This window comes from Sander vitreus, chromosome 20, assembly GCF_031162955.1.
Source record: "Sander vitreus isolate 19-12246 chromosome 20, sanVit1, whole genome shotgun sequence".
NCBI lineage: Eukaryota > Metazoa > Chordata > Actinopteri > Perciformes > Percidae > Sander > Sander vitreus.
Genome location: NC_135874.1, coordinates 4,643,938 through 4,660,997, shown reverse-complemented (window position 1 = coordinate 4,660,997; position 17,060 = coordinate 4,643,938). Strand labels below are relative to the sequence as shown.

General features: G+C 43.9%; 1 protein-coding gene across 1 annotated transcript in view; it reads left to right on the top strand.

Annotated features, from left to right (window-relative positions):
• Positions 1–17,060, top strand: part of gfra4a (GDNF family receptor alpha 4a) — a 166,773-nt gene that overhangs the window by 83,685 nt on the left and 66,028 nt on the right. The window lies entirely within an intron of this gene.

Genomic DNA, 17,060 nt, shown 5'->3' with positions numbered 1-17,060 from the left:
TGTTGTTACAGAAGAGTGGAGAAAGCTCCTTTCAAGGCATTAGGTGTTAGCCAAAGCATGGCCGGGTGGTTGGACCTGGGACATGAGCTGAGGGTAGAGGTCCTTTCAGGTCAGCTGTACAGTTAGGAATGTATATATATAGAACTTCAGCTCATGTCTCATAATCATCAGATTCAGACTTTTTCTTCACTATCCAAAATAATCTAAGTGACTGTTTACTCAAGGTTACAGTGCGAAAAAGAACTGTGAAAAGCTGCAGCATGAATTTTTATGATGCTGATTTTTCAACATGTAAACAAATACACTCTAGGCTACAAAAATATATATAATATATTTAGACATTTGGTGTGGTATATCCTAAATAACTGTTATTTTTACCTTAAGATGCAATAGTGAAGCCTGACAGGAGACATGAAAAAGATAAGCTGAACTCAGGAGACTGTCCCCCCCCTTAACCAACAACTTCATAAGTCGTTTGTTTGGACGACTTCATAAATCATTGGTCCATCCATCCATCTTCATCCGCTTATCCGGGGTCGGGTCGCGGGGGTAGCAGCTCCAGCAGGGGACCCCAAACTTCCCTTTCCCGGGCCACATTAACCAGCTCCGACTGGGGGATCCCGAGGCGTTCCCAGGCCAGGTTAGAGATATAATCCCTCCACCTAGTCCTGGGTCTCCCCCGAGGCCTCCTCCCAGCTGGACGTGCCTGGAACACCTCCCTAGGGAGGCGCCCAGGGGGCATCCTTACCAGATGCCCGAACCACCTCAACTGGCTCCTTTCGACGCAAAGGAGCAGCGGCTCTACTCCGAGCTCCTCACGGATAACTGAGCTTCTCACCCTATCTCTAAGGGAGACGCCAGCTACCCTCCTGAGGAAACCCATTTCGGCCGCTTGTACCCTGGATCTTGTTCTTTCGGTCATGACCCAGCCTTCATGACCATAGGTGAGGGTAGGAACAAAAACTGACCGATAGATTGAGAGCTTTGCCTTCTGGCTCAGCTCTCTTTTTCGTCACAACGGTGCGATAAATTGAATGTAATACCGCACCTGCTGTGCCGATTCTCCGACCAATCTCCCGCTCCATTGTCCCCTCACTCGCGAACAAGACCCCAAGGTACTTGAACTCCTCCACTTGGGGGTAAGGACTCATTCCCTACCTGGAGAAGGCACTCCATCGGTTTCCTGCTGAGAACCATGGCCTCCGATTTAGAGGTGCTGATCCTCATCCCAGCCGCTTCACACTCGGCTGCGAACCGATCCAGTGAGTGCTGAAGGTCACAGGCCGATGATGCCATCAGGACCACATCATCTGCAAAAAGCAGCGATGAGATCCCCAGCCCACCGAACTGCAACCCCTCTCCACCCCCGACTACGCCTGATATCCTGTCCATAAATACTACAAACAGGATTGGTGACAAAGCGCAGCCCTGGCGGAGGCCAACTCTCACCTGAAACGAGTCCGACTTACTGCCGAGAACCCGGACACAGCTCTCGCTTTGGTCGTACAGAGATTGGATGGCCCTGAGAAGGGACCCCTCACCCCGTACTCCCGCAGCACCTCCCACAGTATCTCCCGGGGCACCCGGTCATACGCCTTCTCCAGATCCACAAAACACATGTAGACTGGTTGGGCATACTCCCAGGCTCCCTCCAGGATCCTTGCGAGAGTAAAGATCTGGTCCGTTGTTCCACGACCAGGACGGAATCCGCATTATTCCTCTTCAACCTGAGATTCGACTATCGACCGAACCCTCCTTTCCAGCACCTTGGAGTAGACTTTACCGGGGAGGCTGAGAAGTGTGATACCCCTGTAATTGGCACACACCCTCTGGTCCCCCCTTTTTAAAAAAGGGGGAACCACCACCCCCGGTCTGCCACTCCTTAGGCACCGTCCCAGACTTCCACGCAATGTTGAAGAGGCGTGTCAACCAAGACAACCCCTCCACACCCAGAGCTTTAAGCATTTCTGGACGGATCTCATCAATTCCTGGGGCTTTGCCACTGTGGAGTTGTTTAACTACCTCAGCAACCTCCACCAGGGAAATTGATGCCAATCCCCCCTCATCCTCCAGCTCTGCCTCTACCATAGACGGCGTATTAGTCGGATTTAGGAGTTCCTCAAAGTGCTCCTTCCACCGCCCTATTACCTCCTCAGTTGAGGTCAACAGCGTCCCCATCCTTACTGTACACAGCTTGGATGGTTCCCCCGCTCCCCTCCTGAGGTGGCGAACGGTTTTCCAGAAGCACCTTGGTGCCGACCGAAAGTCCTTCTCCATGTCTTCTCCGAACTTCTCCCACACACGCTGCTTTGCCTCTTTCACGGCAGAGGCTGCAGCCCTTCGGGCCCTTCGGGTACCTTGCAACTGCCTCCGGAGTCGTCTGGGATAACATATCCCGGAAAGACTCCTTCTTCAGTCGGACGGCTTCCCTGACCACCGGTGTCCACCACGGTGTTCGTGGGTTACCGCCCCTTGAGGCACCTAAGACCCTAAGACCACAGCTCCTCACCGCAGCTTCAGCAATGGAAACTTTGAACATTGTCCACTCGGGTTCAATGCCCCCAGCCTCCACAGGGATGCACGAAAAGCTCCGCCGGAGGTGTGAGTTGAAAGTCTGTCGGACAGGGGCCTCCTCCAGACGTTCCCAATTTACCCGCACTACCCGCTTGGGCTTACCAGGTCTGTCCAGAGTCTTCCCCCACCCCCTGACCCAACTCACCACCAGATGGTGATCGGTTGACAGCTCCGCCCCTCTCTTCACCCGAGTGTCCAAAACATATGGCCTCAGATCAGATGAAATGATTATAAAATCGATCATTGACCTTTGGCCTAGGGTGCTCTGGTACCAAGTACATTTATGAGCATCCCTATGTTCGAACATGGTGTTCGTTATAGACAATCCATGACTAGCACAGAAGTCCAACAACAAACAACCACTCTGGTTTAGATCAGGGAGGCCGTTCCTCCCAATCACGCCTCTCCATGTGTCTCCATCATTACCCACGTGCGCGTTGAAGTCCCCCAGCAGAACTATGGAGTCCCCAACTGGAGCCCCATGCAGGACTCCACTCAAGGTCTCCAAGAAGGCCGAATACTCTGAACTCTTGTTTGGTACATATGCACAAACAACAGTCAGAGTTTTCCCCCCCACAACCCGCAGGCGTAGGGAGGCGACCCTCTCGTCCACCGGGTTAAACTCCAACGTAGCGGCGCCAGCCGGGGGCTTGTGAGTATCCTCACACCCGCCCGGCGCCTCACACCCTGGGCAACTCCGGAGAAGAAAAAGAGTCCAACCCCTATCCAGGAGTATGGTTCCAGAACCAAGACTGTGCGTAGAGGTAAGCCCCACCAGATCTAACCGGTAGCGCTCCACCTCCCGCACAAGTTCCGGCCTCTTTCCCCCACAGAGAGGTGACATTCCACGTCCCCCAGAGCCAGCCTCTGCTGCCCGGGTCTGGTCCGTCGAGGCCCCTGACCTTCACTGCCACCCATGTGGCAGCGCACCCGACCCCAGCGGTTCCTCCCACAGGTGGTGGGCCCATGGGATGGAGGGATGTCCGCCACGTAGCTTTTTCGGGCTGTGCCCGACCGGGCTCCGTGGCAAACCCGGCCACCAGACGCTCGCTGACGAGCCCTCCATCTGGGCCTGGCTCCAGACGGGGGCCCCGGGCTTCCTCCGGGCAGGGTCACTTCATCCCTTCCTCGATTTTTCATAGGATTTTTGAACCATTCTTTGTCTGGCCCCTCACCTGAGACCACTTTGCCTTGGGAGACCCTACCAGGAGCACACAGCTCCAGACAACACAGCCCTCAGGTTCATAGGGACACACAAACCTCTCCACCACGATAAGGTGATGGTTCCCGGAGAACCATCACCTTAAATCATTGGTACAATCAGCAATTACGGCTCATATTTACATTTTATTGTTAGGCGGCGCCACCCTCTAGTGGCTGTAGTAATGATGGGAGCAAAGCAGGAAGTATAAAGGACCATTCACATTGTACGCGCAAACGGCAGCGCTCCGCTATGAAACCCATTATTGTCAATGGCTTGCGCGCGCAAGAACTGGTCTGCCGCATTTTGCGGCTGGTCGCTCTTGCGCGTGCCGTGGTCAAAGTTCAACATGGTTCAACTTTGACCGCGGCGCGCTGTGACGTGCATTCAAGTGTCTGAAAAAAAACAACAACAAAAACACAGAATACACGTGGATCCACAAACGGAACATGGACGAGAGGTTGATTTTGGCCGTCAGCGATCTCCCAGAGCTGTATAGGCTACGACACAAGTTCGAGGTCGAACAGAGACCTCGAACCATAAAGGAGAGGAGACAAAGAAGTGGTGCAGGGGCAGACCAAAACAGTACTTGGAAGTACTTTTCCGTACTGTCTTGCCACACGTCAGGGAGAGACAAATAGCCAGACGCTCCGTTGTAGAAATGGGCTTTCGGAATGTTGTTCGTATCCGGGAAATCGTAGGCCCGACTCTTGTCAGCAGACAAAATTGCTCCCTGTTGAGCCGGAAATACCCCTGGAACCGGTCACAGTGAATGCCGAACTCCTTCACCAGCCGGAATTCCCCCAACTGCTCTCTGGACCTGAGGGTCTCGTGCACCCACACCCTTCTTCCTGCTGCCTTCCTCCATCTTCTCCTCACAACCAGGGCAAGTGCCAAGGCTTTCTTGTGACGTAAATTTGCGCTGAGCCCGGCGGCAAGCACAACAAATATAGTTGGGAATAGGACAACCTAGCGGCGAGCGCAGCGCATGTCGCGTACAATGTGAATGGCCCTTCAGAGCGCCAAATTCAGCAGGGTAGGCTAGGGTGGTGGATGGGTCAAACAAACACAGGACTTTCCCCCAGTACGCCGGGGTTCATGTCCCGTTTGATAAGAAAAGGAAACCTTTTTTTTTTTTTACTTTACAGAACAAATGTGAAGAAAAGTGAAGTAACTTAACAAATGTATTAATTTTAACCCAAACCCCAATCTCTTTCTAAACAAAACTAAGTAGTTTTGTTGCCTAACGCTAACCAAACTGTGACTGTTTCACAATGTTAACGACATGTTTAAAATAGCAACTGTTACGTTGAGATATGAGAGCGGAAAACAGTCGTATTTCCTGCCACCGCTAGGGGCACTAATTTATGAAACCAACTGTGGGTCGTGTCAGATGGTAGGAATAAACGAGCCCTTTCGTATGGTTTGGAGGACTTGTTGGAACTTATGGACCTTCTTAAAAGTGCATGCAACCTGGCCAAGAGAACTAGTTTATATTTATTTTTTTCTGGTATTAATCCAAATACAGACATGCAGATATTTTTGTAAATAAAAAAAAATGCAGATAGCAGGTCTGCATTATGCCTATAGTATGTGTCATTTTCTATTTATTAGCATAATGCTAAATTTTTACAAACCAATAAATGCAGACAATGGGGATAAAGAGCTTGGATGTTGATGTCCCAGCAGAGCATGCATAGCCAACAAGAAAAACCCATCCCAACACCAAAAGAATCGAAACTACAGACCTTGTTGAATCCAATTAACTCAATCATACAATCACATTGTTGCAGTCCGGCCTCCTCTCTCAGCTGACATACAGTACAGAAGAGTTGAGAGGTTGACCAGGGTTCAATTTTCTTGCTTGATCTCACAACCAGTGTTCTGTGACTCCCACAGGATCTGAAATGCTCCAGTTTACATTTTGGTCAAAATTGGTTGCTCGATATAATCTGGCTCTAAAAACAGGCTTTCACTTGTGTCTGAAATAGAAATGTTAAAGCCTTTATATGTATTTGTGTTTATAATTTCCAATCTGGGTCTTTTTCCTTCACCGATTGAAATCATGATTTGGAAAACTAGAGTATATTTTATTTTTGGGTTGAGTTGTGCCCGTCTGTGCCTTTTGGCAAAATACTAGCAGAAAGAGGCGCACGTTTAAAATATCTAGTTATGATTAAAACATGCACATGCAAAACTATTTTATTTTTCCACTCTTGATGATGGCAAAACTACTTTGCATGCAGATGGGACCTTATAATCCAAAGATCATGAATTGGTTCCATGAAGCATCTGCATACATAAACTAAAGCTGCATCAACAAAATGATAATCAACAAAAGATAATCAAACTGTCATCTCTTTCTGGCAAACAGAAGGCTATCTTTGCGGTTTAAACAGGAGGGAATCTGATTCTATAAGGCTTTTCACTGCTGAGCGCTTTGGGTCATGTTTGGATTTCAGATTCTGTGTGGTTTGTCCTTTGGTACTAGTCCATGAGAGGATCCTATCTACCTACCTTAAATCAGACCTTGTGCTCCTTAATCCAACCCAAACTGTTTGTTTCATACGGCTTTTTCCAGCAACTTCAAATAGCAGGTGTTTTCTCTTTTTCCATTTATTCATTTGCTCCCAATCTGTGCTGGATATAGAGGCTTCTTTTTGGTGAGAGGATTCTTATAATCTCCACCTAAGCTCCAGTGCAGACACAAGGGCAAGTTGTCAAACCTTCATATACAGACCAAAATGTGTCTTGTCAAATATTGAAACCTGTTAAGTATTGAAAGTCAGCATCAAATGCTGGGTCAAATTCCTGGGGTTAGAGTTAGTTTCCTCAGTGGTAGAGCAGGCGCACATATACATAGAGGTTTATGCCTCGACACAGAGGTCCAGGGTTCGAGTCCGACCTGTGACGATTTCCTGCATGTCTTCCCTCTCTCTCTCTCCCCTTTCTCACCTAGCTGCCCTGTCCATTAAAGGCGGAAAAGCCCAAAAAAAAAAAAGTTTGCAACCCTGTTTCCTTCACTTGATTTCCTTCCTCGCGTCTTAGTCACGTAATCATGCGAGGAGAGAGGAAACGAGGTAATGTGTTTTTAGAGGGATGAGACGTCCTTTCCTCTGAAGCATCATGTGAATTTGTCAGCTCTATCGGCTGAGATAGCAACAGCTTTCAGCTGCAAGGCTTCCGGGAAGGCTGCTATTGTGTATCCTCGCTCATAGCTCCTCGGAAATCCCTCCTCCATCCTCGATCCTAGCTCCTCGGGGCAGGAATAAGTGCTTTGAGACGACCTCCACGAAGGAGGGATAGGTCGGTTCAGCCAAGGAGAAATCAAATAGAGACTTGAGAAGCAGCCATAGTCTTGTTTATTGGTTCTCAGAGACTTTTTGGTGTTGACTTGGGCTTTCATAGCCAAGACTCAGGACTTCCTTGTGACTTGGATGGTTATTGTTGTCATATGTCCGAGCAAATGTGACATCAGACAGCTGCTGCATTATAGAAAGCTTTTTGATTTCCTGCATACCTCTAGCTGTTTCTTCTGGTTACCGAGTGATGTCAAGCCTTTATATGTGAAGCCTGACCGCTCCGGTGTACATAATGAACACGACCATTCTGAGTACATGGAATTTAGTGACTTCTAATCATCTAATCAGCCACGAAGTAAAAAAACACAGAGTGGGTGCGCAGGGGTTTTAAACAAAGGCATAAATGTAAAAAAGGGACTTTGTAATGTGTAATCAAAGGCCAGGTTGATTAAAAGTGCTTCTAAGGTGAACGAAACAACACTTTGCATCGAGTGGATGGATGACTCAACCTGGATAATGACAAACGGCAAACTTCAGCGGTGCTGTTGCGCTTGAAAACACACTTGAGCTGGAAGAGGTTGGCTACGTCAGTTACAGTGAAACCCATTTATGCATTGCAGTATTTATTCTTTTGTCTTCAACATTCCAGATCATTTTTGAGAGTTTCATATTTATAGCAAAGTTAGAGAAAACTCTCATTTTGGAATGAACTCAAATTATGATCAACAAACGTATATTGCATATTTGAGCAAGCATGATGTAAAAATGTTTGACAGTTTTACAGAAAGAAACAAAAAAAAACTTCAAAGCAGGACATTGTTTTCTCACCCTCATTTCATGTCCCCACATACCCAGTAGTTTATTAGATAGATACAGCACACATACAGAGTAAACATTAAATAATAGGAAAAAATATACATGAAATAATAATAGAATACTACACGAGCAATATTTAAAATATATACAATTTGGAAAATGAAATGTACAACTGTTTCAATAGATTCACAGTTCCTGCTGTAACTGGACATATGTTTTCATTCATAGATGATACATTGAGGCTGGTGATTATGTGCTACATTTTCCTCAAAATAGACTAACAAAACACAATTAAGTTAAAACTACAGAGCATTTGCCCTGCATAGGGTATTTCTCTCATCCCATTCTCACCCTTTTTGTAATATTGATTTTTTTAAATCTAATTTCCACCTGTTTAAAAAAATTTAATATTAATAAAAACTGTAAGGAATTGTACCAGGGATGATATGGCCAAAATATCACTACAAATGGTATAATCATGATTTTTATTACACTTTCCTGAAATACTAGAGTTAAAATTAATATTACTTGACAATCAAAGACCACAGAAAATATGCAACTCAGCAGAAAAGAGTGCTGTTCCAAATTGCTTTATAGTGCATTCATATTGGAAAAAATAAATAGGCTTACATCTTAAAACGATCAACTCTCCTATAAAGTGCAACTTTAATAAGTCTTGCTTCCAGCAGTTAATTAAAAGTACTTCACCATAACTTTTTCTGTTTTTTTTTCTAAAAAAACCTCATCATACACACTCGGCAGCGTTAGCAGTAAGGTGGCACTGCGTGCTGCACCGCCTCCACACTCTCATCCACGCCAAGAGAGACTTCTCTTCTAATTCCTCTCCGACACGTGCTGCGTGTCGAGTGAATGCTTTCTCTCCTGCTAGTGAATAGTTAGAGTGCGCCACTCAGTCCAGGGGAGCTGTCACCTCGCCTGACAGAGTTTCATCATTATTGAATCCACAAGATACTTGTGTCACAACAGCATCGGCAAATGCTGCTTCAGTGAATATCGTTAGCACTGCTTTCAGCTGAGAGTTTGACTGTCATGTAGTTAGTTTCACAGCTTGCTTTCGAGAATTATGGTTATTACGGCTATACATTTAAGGTGCCATCCTATTGGCAATCTGAATTCTTTCAGCTTGCTGTTCTCAGCCATAGCGGGAATAATGACTTTATTACATTTTGGATATTTTGGGGGCATAAGTGTTAAAATGTGATTCTTTCATGATTTGTTACACCAATTAAAAGCATAACAAAAAAGTAACGGGAGCGTGACTATGTTCCCTCAGCCCTATATTCCCTCAGCCATACTGCATGTTCCCTAAGCCCAATGTTCTCTCAGCCCTATGTTTCCTCAGCTATACTGTATGTTCTCTCAGCCCTATGTTTTCTCAGCCCTGTGTTCCCTCAGCTATACTGTATGTTCCCTCAGCCCTATGTTCTCTCAGCCCTGTGTTCCCTCAGCTATACTGTATGTTCCCTCAGCCCTATGTTCTCTCAGCCCTATGTTCCCTCAGCCCTATGTTCCCTCAGCCCTGTGTTCCCTCAGCTATACTATATGTTCCCTCAGCCCTATGTTCTCTCAGCCCTATGTTCCCTCATCCTTATGTTTCCTCAGCTATACTGTATGTTCTCTCAGCCCTATGTTCCCTCAGCCCTATGTTTCCTCAGCCCTATGTTCCCTCAGCCCTATGTTCTCTCAGCCCTCAGCTATACTGTATGTTTTCTCAGCCCTATGTTCCCTTAGTCCTATGTTCCCTCAACTCTATGTTCCCCAAAGTAACTATTGCAGCATTAGTCAACTCCTGGTTGTCGTTCTTCACACTGTACTGTCTACATTTAAGTTGACCCCTGATGGCTCATGAAAGGTGATATAATACCTGACTGTGAAAAGACTGCATCACATATTCAACGACAGACTTTTTCAAGTATCCATTATCCATTCAAATTTCCATTTTTAATCAGTTCAATCAGGTTATTTAGTTTGTGGCTATAAAAATGACACACACATACATATATCCAATACTGTCATATGTTGCATATAATCATGAAAGGTCCAACTGGTTCCCTGCCGAGTACTTTCGATAATACTCTCAGACTGCACTGCACAGGATTGCAATCATAGTAACTATCATGTATGTGCATTATTCAGTCTTGTATATTTTGTTGTTATTAGCTCTGCCCTCATGTGCAGTGGTCCACAATGCCATTTCAAGGTCTTCTCGGATTTGCGGGTGAAACGCTGGTGCAGATGGAGGCTCTCGGCATGCTCATGTGAGTGAACATGGAGATGCTTCTGTGTGTGTTCCAGATCTGCCGGTCTACAGCAGGCACTTTAAATTGCTTCTGACACAAAGAGAGCCGAGCTAGTCATTTGTGTCTGACTTGATCTGTCTCTCGCGTATTACTCGTGTATGTGGGTTTCAGTGTCCATGTGAGTGTATACATACAGAACAGTAGGACAGAGTGCTGGCTCTGTCCTGGCTTGTGTCAGGTCAGGTCACCCCTGTCATAGATTCCCTCTTCCTCATTAAAAAGATGCCTCTGGCTCCAAAGCCATGGCGATAGAGCCAAACTGAGAAAGCTTTTCCTCCAAACGACAAGGACCATATTAAAACTGTGATGCCGTCTGTTTACTAGGCCATATTTCAGGAGAATACTGACATAAACAGCACCAGCAGTGGCAAAGGAATAGAGTCGAAAAATGGCCTAAATTAAATTTCAAAGTCACTCCTGCACAGCAACATCAAACTCAGCCAAAGCGCAGACGTATCCCATTGGATGTAGCCAAGAGATTCAAAATGATAGTTTGCTCATGCAGAATGATATTGCTGTGAAAGTGTGACAGAGCATAAGGTAGCAGGAGAGCGAGACAGTAAGAGACGAGAGCGACCCTGTCAATACATATTATCGTTTCATCCTGATCTCATTTGGAGCATAACGCTCTTCTAACTTAGATAAGGGGACGGCGAAACCCAGTGGTGCGCCTTCTAATCTGCTGCCTTACATAATGAAAGATCAGCTCACCTCCTCACGGGTCATCTCCCAAAGAGGATGTGACCACAGGGCTTTGCCAAACGCTAACATCAAAGCCTATCTATCATCTATTTTTATCTTTTGGAACGACGCTGTTAATTAGCATGCATCCACAATCAGTAATTAATGCGGAGTAGATTCTTGGCCAGGGAGGGCATCATCAGCGTAGAACAAAACCGATAACATAACTCGGTAATGACGTTGCCCCGTCACGAAGGCTTGAAACCATTTCACTGAACAAAGAGTTCCATTTGCCAGTTTCAAGGTTAGTTTTTCCACTCTCAATGAAAAGTCCCCCACCCCCCCCCAATCTAATTGTCTGCTGACTTGTGCCCTCCAGGTTAAAAGATACATTTGGAGAGCTCTTTGTAAAAGTTATAATTGGGGGTCAGTGATGCATTCACAGCCTAGGCTTGCAATCAACGTGTCCTCGTCCCCTCAACTTATCTGACCCGGGGACATGTACGAGCAGAGGCACACACACTTTACAAAACAGACATGGAGCTAAACACAGCGATTACACACACACACACACACACTCTCCAGCAGTCACACTGAGTATAAAGTCAAACACACACACACAAGCAGACAGATGCATACATCTACTCTCTTTTAATGCACGTGGCCGATTGGAGTAGCAAAGTCATTTATTAAAGATGTTTGAAAATAAGAACGGTAAAATCCTTCAGACACACATTAGATCAAGCAACGAGGAATCAAGCACCACTGTTTATATGCAGTGTTAGTCAGTAACACATGAATGCATTACGGTACTTTTAAAATGATAATAAGTTTTTTATTGAATTAATTATACAACAGTTACTAATCCTAGCATCACTCCATTACCTCGGCTCGTCTTTCCAGGAGTTTAATGGGAGGGTTTATGTCAGTTTTGTTTCTGTGTGGCAGGACTGGTCTAGTACATGTTAGCTTGGCACAGGAGTAGCTGGTGGGGGGAGGCAGCGAGTTTACACCGAAAAAGGAGTGATATGGTAACTCCAAAGTTGTCTTATTCACATGGGGTGGTTACTTCATGGCTTGCCCTACATTCAGGTGTCAGTTGGGTTTTGTGTATAGGGCTGGAGGGTGTGTTATAAACATGACTTTTGGAATGCTGTGTGCAGTCACGGGGCTAAGCTAGCTGTTGCTGGTAAGTAAAAACCTTCAAACAGTAGGCTGGCTGCTTGTTTAACTATACTGTATATACTTTAATATTTCTGCATGTTGAAGTGTTCAATGGCCAGGCCAGCAACCTGCATGCCTGTGTTAGTGTGAGAATGGGTGAATGATAAATTATAAAGCACTTTGTCCTGCCAAGGTTGAAAATAGTTATATAGTAGCAGTCCAGTTACAATTTTAGATTCAATTTGTAAACAAGTTTAATACAGTTTAGCAATGCAATTACTTGGTTCATTTCTAATATGTAATAAGTCACAGCGGGAGGAACTGTGCCTCTAACATTTGAAAAATAGTGCTTGAAATAGTGCCATGAGATGATTCCACCTCACACTTAAGCAATAGAAGACTTTAGCCTGATAACCAGATAACTATTTCACTTTGTTCATTCAGCCTGACATTGGAAGTAGGCTTTTTTTGTTTTGTTCTGGTATTTTCAATCGACTATGAAACTATAATGTTGGTTGCTAAGAAGCAGTTAACTTAATGTTTTTCACACTAATTAAAGAAGTGTGTCTATTTAAGACACTGTTTCTGTTGACTACAACAACTTTCACAGCTAGGGTGATTTCATTTGCACTTGCTGCCATTTTTTCTGTTACTATTCTTTGGGTGTGTGTGTGTGTATATATATATATATATATATATATATATATATATATATATACACACCTTTATTAGATAATCAACAGTAGAGAGATGACAAGAAGTGAGTGGAGGGGTAGACGTGGAACAACATGCAAATAAATGTATGTACACCGCAAGTTCACTTGCAAGGCACTGTGGGCTATGTGGGGAGATTATTGCTGCATTCACTTGCTCCTCGGATGGTCCCATTTCCCGAGGTTGGGAAGTCATTATTTGGACTTTGGTGTGTTCATTAAAATTTAAGTCGTATTGTGGAAAATAAACATGGGTGCTATAGCATTTCAACAAGACATTGATAGCTGTTCCAGTATTTATTTTAGTTAATGTTTGAAGATTTATATATTAGTGATTTTGTCCCAGGCTTGTTGCTGCACCAGTAACATTACATTCCCTATAACCACAGAATATTGCTTTACCTGACTCGTTATCAGGGTTAATGCTAATTAATAACTATTCATGTGAATTTTTTCAGTCTGGAAGTAATTTTTACGATTATTCCAATACCACATTTCTTAATCCTTCCTACTAAAATCTGATCGGTACATTGTCTTACAAACCAATAGAAACAGCTTTCAATGAGCACAACGGCAGAACTATTTGAATTTCTGAACAAATCTGATCAGTGATTTAGAGGTCTGAAACCAGGCTAACAAGAATTAACATGATTATAAAAAACTTTCAAAGCTGATTCATATCATTTCCATACTTATTAAACCATTTAGCAAACCTTTATATCCTGTACGTATGGAAGCGTCTGCGTTTGTTATGTTTCTGTCCCTAATTCGTAATACAACATGGGTGGAGCTATAGAGACAGCTTTTCTGGCAAAGCAACATTAAACTGAAAACACACTAAAAGAAGCAAAGGCTAATGGAGGAAGAAGCTCCTGATACTCTCAAAAAATTAAATCAAGCCATATCAAATTATTTAGGTCAGCTACTCTCATGTCAAGAAAATCGTATAAGCCCGGAGGTGTCTTGCTAAGCTTTGTCAGCTAACCTGGTGACCTTACAAGATAATACAGGCTAAGACTATGATGAATGAAAAAAGAACTTTAAAGAAGTTCCCTCTTTGTCACTCAAGTTTTCCAGTTGCAAGTGTTCAGAGAAGCTTTGTTTCTGTAGCTCTGCCCACTTGGGATTAACTCAAACAATAAGATTATTTCTGCCCTCAGAAAAGTATGCGTGTACACACACAAATGTTTGTGTAAGAGTGCTGTAAGTAGACAAACCAGGATGCATTTACGGTTAAAGAATGTAATTCTCAGCCAACACTAGTAAACGCAGACGGGTAGAAGCACATTGTCGCACATGCACGTACTCTCAGCCACACACACACACACACACACACACACACACACAGCATGAAAGGTACCCTGGGGAGGTGAAGTGAAGAGTTGAGCCTTGGGGTTGATATTCATACTTGTTGTGCATGCAGCAGACTGTGTGTGTGTGTGTGTGTGTGTGTGTGTGTGTGTGTGTGTTGCAAGAGTAGAAACTGTAGTGTCTGTGTGTATTCATACATCTATGTATATATGGCTGCTCGATTATGGAAAAAAATACCCATTATTTTGGTCAATATTGCAATCAAAATGATTTAACATGATTACTCATTTTGGATAGATGTTTCATTTATTGAACTTGAAAAACAGTGAAAAGACCTTCAACTGTGAAATTTCCCTTAATAGTTTTACCGTTGAACTTTCTGAATTCTCCTTCAGAACACAAGACAAAATAAGAGTTTACTTGCAAAATGCAAAGTGCAAAAAAATAAGTTTTTCTCGATTCCATTGTTTTTGTGATCGTTAGGAGCTGCAATCGCAATGAAAATTTGATTAATTGCACTGCCCTACCTCAATATGTTCTTATAGAGGAAAGAAGGGGAGATAATAGCTATTTTGGCATTTGTATTTAAAAACAGTAAGAAATAAGGAGCTTAAATCTCCAAATCTTTTGAAAGAGCCACCAACTGTTCTCCAGTCAGACGTTACAGCACTTCGTCTCCAGAGGACAGTGAGAACAGAATGTTGCAACAAATAAAAATATCATTAGAGTAATATGGCACAACTGTATGCCAGAAAACAACAATATACGCCAGTAAAATCTGCCAGTTGTAATACTTCTTACAAAAAGGAAAAATGGAGAGGGGATGCTGAGAAGAAAAACAACCCCCGCAGGGTGTATGGCTTCCCATACAGACTTTTGGTGAATCAACTCTGCTGTGCAAAGGATCAATTTAGTTGGTTTTGGGTTTTGTTCCAGACAGAGATGTTGTCAGACTGAAGCTTTTTTTTTCAAACCACTGCCATTAATGCTGCTGAGACCAGAAGGTGTTTGGAGCTTATCATCGTGGAAACCCAAGAACTCAGTGGTTAACAACAGCAGTGATGGAGGCTGTCAATCTGCAGATGGATGTTTCCCAGGGCTGGTTTGCACAGGCAACTCTCTGCACACTGTAGGACAGGCAGCTAAGGAATTGTATGTCTACACAAGTTGCAGAACGGAAAACATTGGTGTAGGTTGGCTGGAGTTCGGAGAGGCTATTGAGGCTGACTTTAAGGTGACGGCAGATATTTTTTTTTAAAGCTCTTCAAGAGGCAGGTAATTCAGGCTATTGTCACATGCATCTGTGGATAGACACAACATTTTTTTTTTTAAGAAGTGGGAGTTTTGTGCCAGGCTATGAAGATCCACACTGTTTTTGTCTTTCTTGGAAAATGTGTGCCAACTAGACTACATTTTAAAGTGTTCCCATTTCTTTGGAATTTGCTACTCCAGTGTTTAGTGTTTTTGTGGATCTGAAATACTAAACTTGTATGTCCTCTTCGTCTCTAGAGCTGAACGCTGCTGTTGTCCACTCGAGTTTCTGCTCGCGAAAGTCGCCGGACTACACCATTTTCTAAACATAGTCATACTGAGAAATACAGAGAGAGTTTTGTGGAGCTGATGGACTTAATTAGCTTTGTATCAAATCATTTGATAATGGCTTGAATGTTACGGACGTTCATTTATATAAAATAGTTTTGCACTATAGCTTTAATTTGGTTCAATCACAATGCAATCTTCAATTGGTGTGGTTTGCTGCCAAGTGGGAGACTGAGAGATAACCCTTTAAAAATGTTCCAGGCATTCCACTTCCCAGTAGTAATCACACCCAGGACCCACTGGTGTGACTACATCTCCCAGCAGGCCCAATAGCGCTTTGGGATCCCACAGGGAAAGCTAGATAACATTACCACAAACGCATCCCGAACTGAACAGATGGATGTATGCATCTGTACACTTTTTTTTTTTTTATATCTTGGACTGAAAAAAGGATAATACTAAAAGTAATAATTATTCCTGAGCAGTATTCACTCAAACAAGTGAAAGTAAATGTCAACTCACTGTTTACTTCCGTCCCAGTGCTGTTTTCTGTATTCTACATTTGAAACCGGCACTCTTCTCCACAGGCTCGCAGTGGGAATAAGGTTCAGTTCCAACTCAGACATTACAAGCAATCAACATTAAAGACTGCGAGTGTCAAATGCACTGTTAAAGGTCAGAGTGACTGCACCCAGACAATAGCCTTGTTTCTCTAACTGAGAAAATTGGCAACAATTACATCTAGACTGACAATGGGCTCTTGTATCAAGTCCCAGGATTTACAGGCACAAAAAAAAAAAATCTAATTTGAGAAAACATCCTCTTCCCAGTCTCTTTCCTCCTAACAGTGTTTTACTCACAAGTTCATGACATTTCAGGGTTTATTTTTCTTCCTACATTGTGGTCTGCAACAGCTCTTTAGCCCCCCTTTTTGTCCCAGTCCATCTGAACATTGACAAAGATGTAAACATCTGTTCTGCTTTGTTCGCCTGAGTAGCGCATTAAAACAACTAACGATGGGAGTAACATAATGAGAGCAGGGGATAATAGGATGTCTTGTTGACAACCAGTTGTTCTGTGGTCAGGATCATTGTCATCTTGTACGACACCCTCCTCTTGTTTCCTGGTGTGGTACAGCACGGGTGCAGCTGGTGGGGTGGGTGCTGTCAGCTCTGCCCTAATGGGCTCGTGCTTTAGGACAGACGAGTTCAGAGCCAGGTGGATCTTACAATGTCAATGAGCCTCCATGAAGTAGTACCAATGGTGGAATGTACCAAGTACATTTACTCAAGTACTGCACTTAAGTACAAATTTGAGGTACTTTCTACTTCTACTGCAGAGAAATATTGTACTTTTTACTCCACTACATTAATCAGACAGCTTTACTGTAGTTACTAGTTACATTACAAATTAAGATTTGTGCACACAAAACACCCAA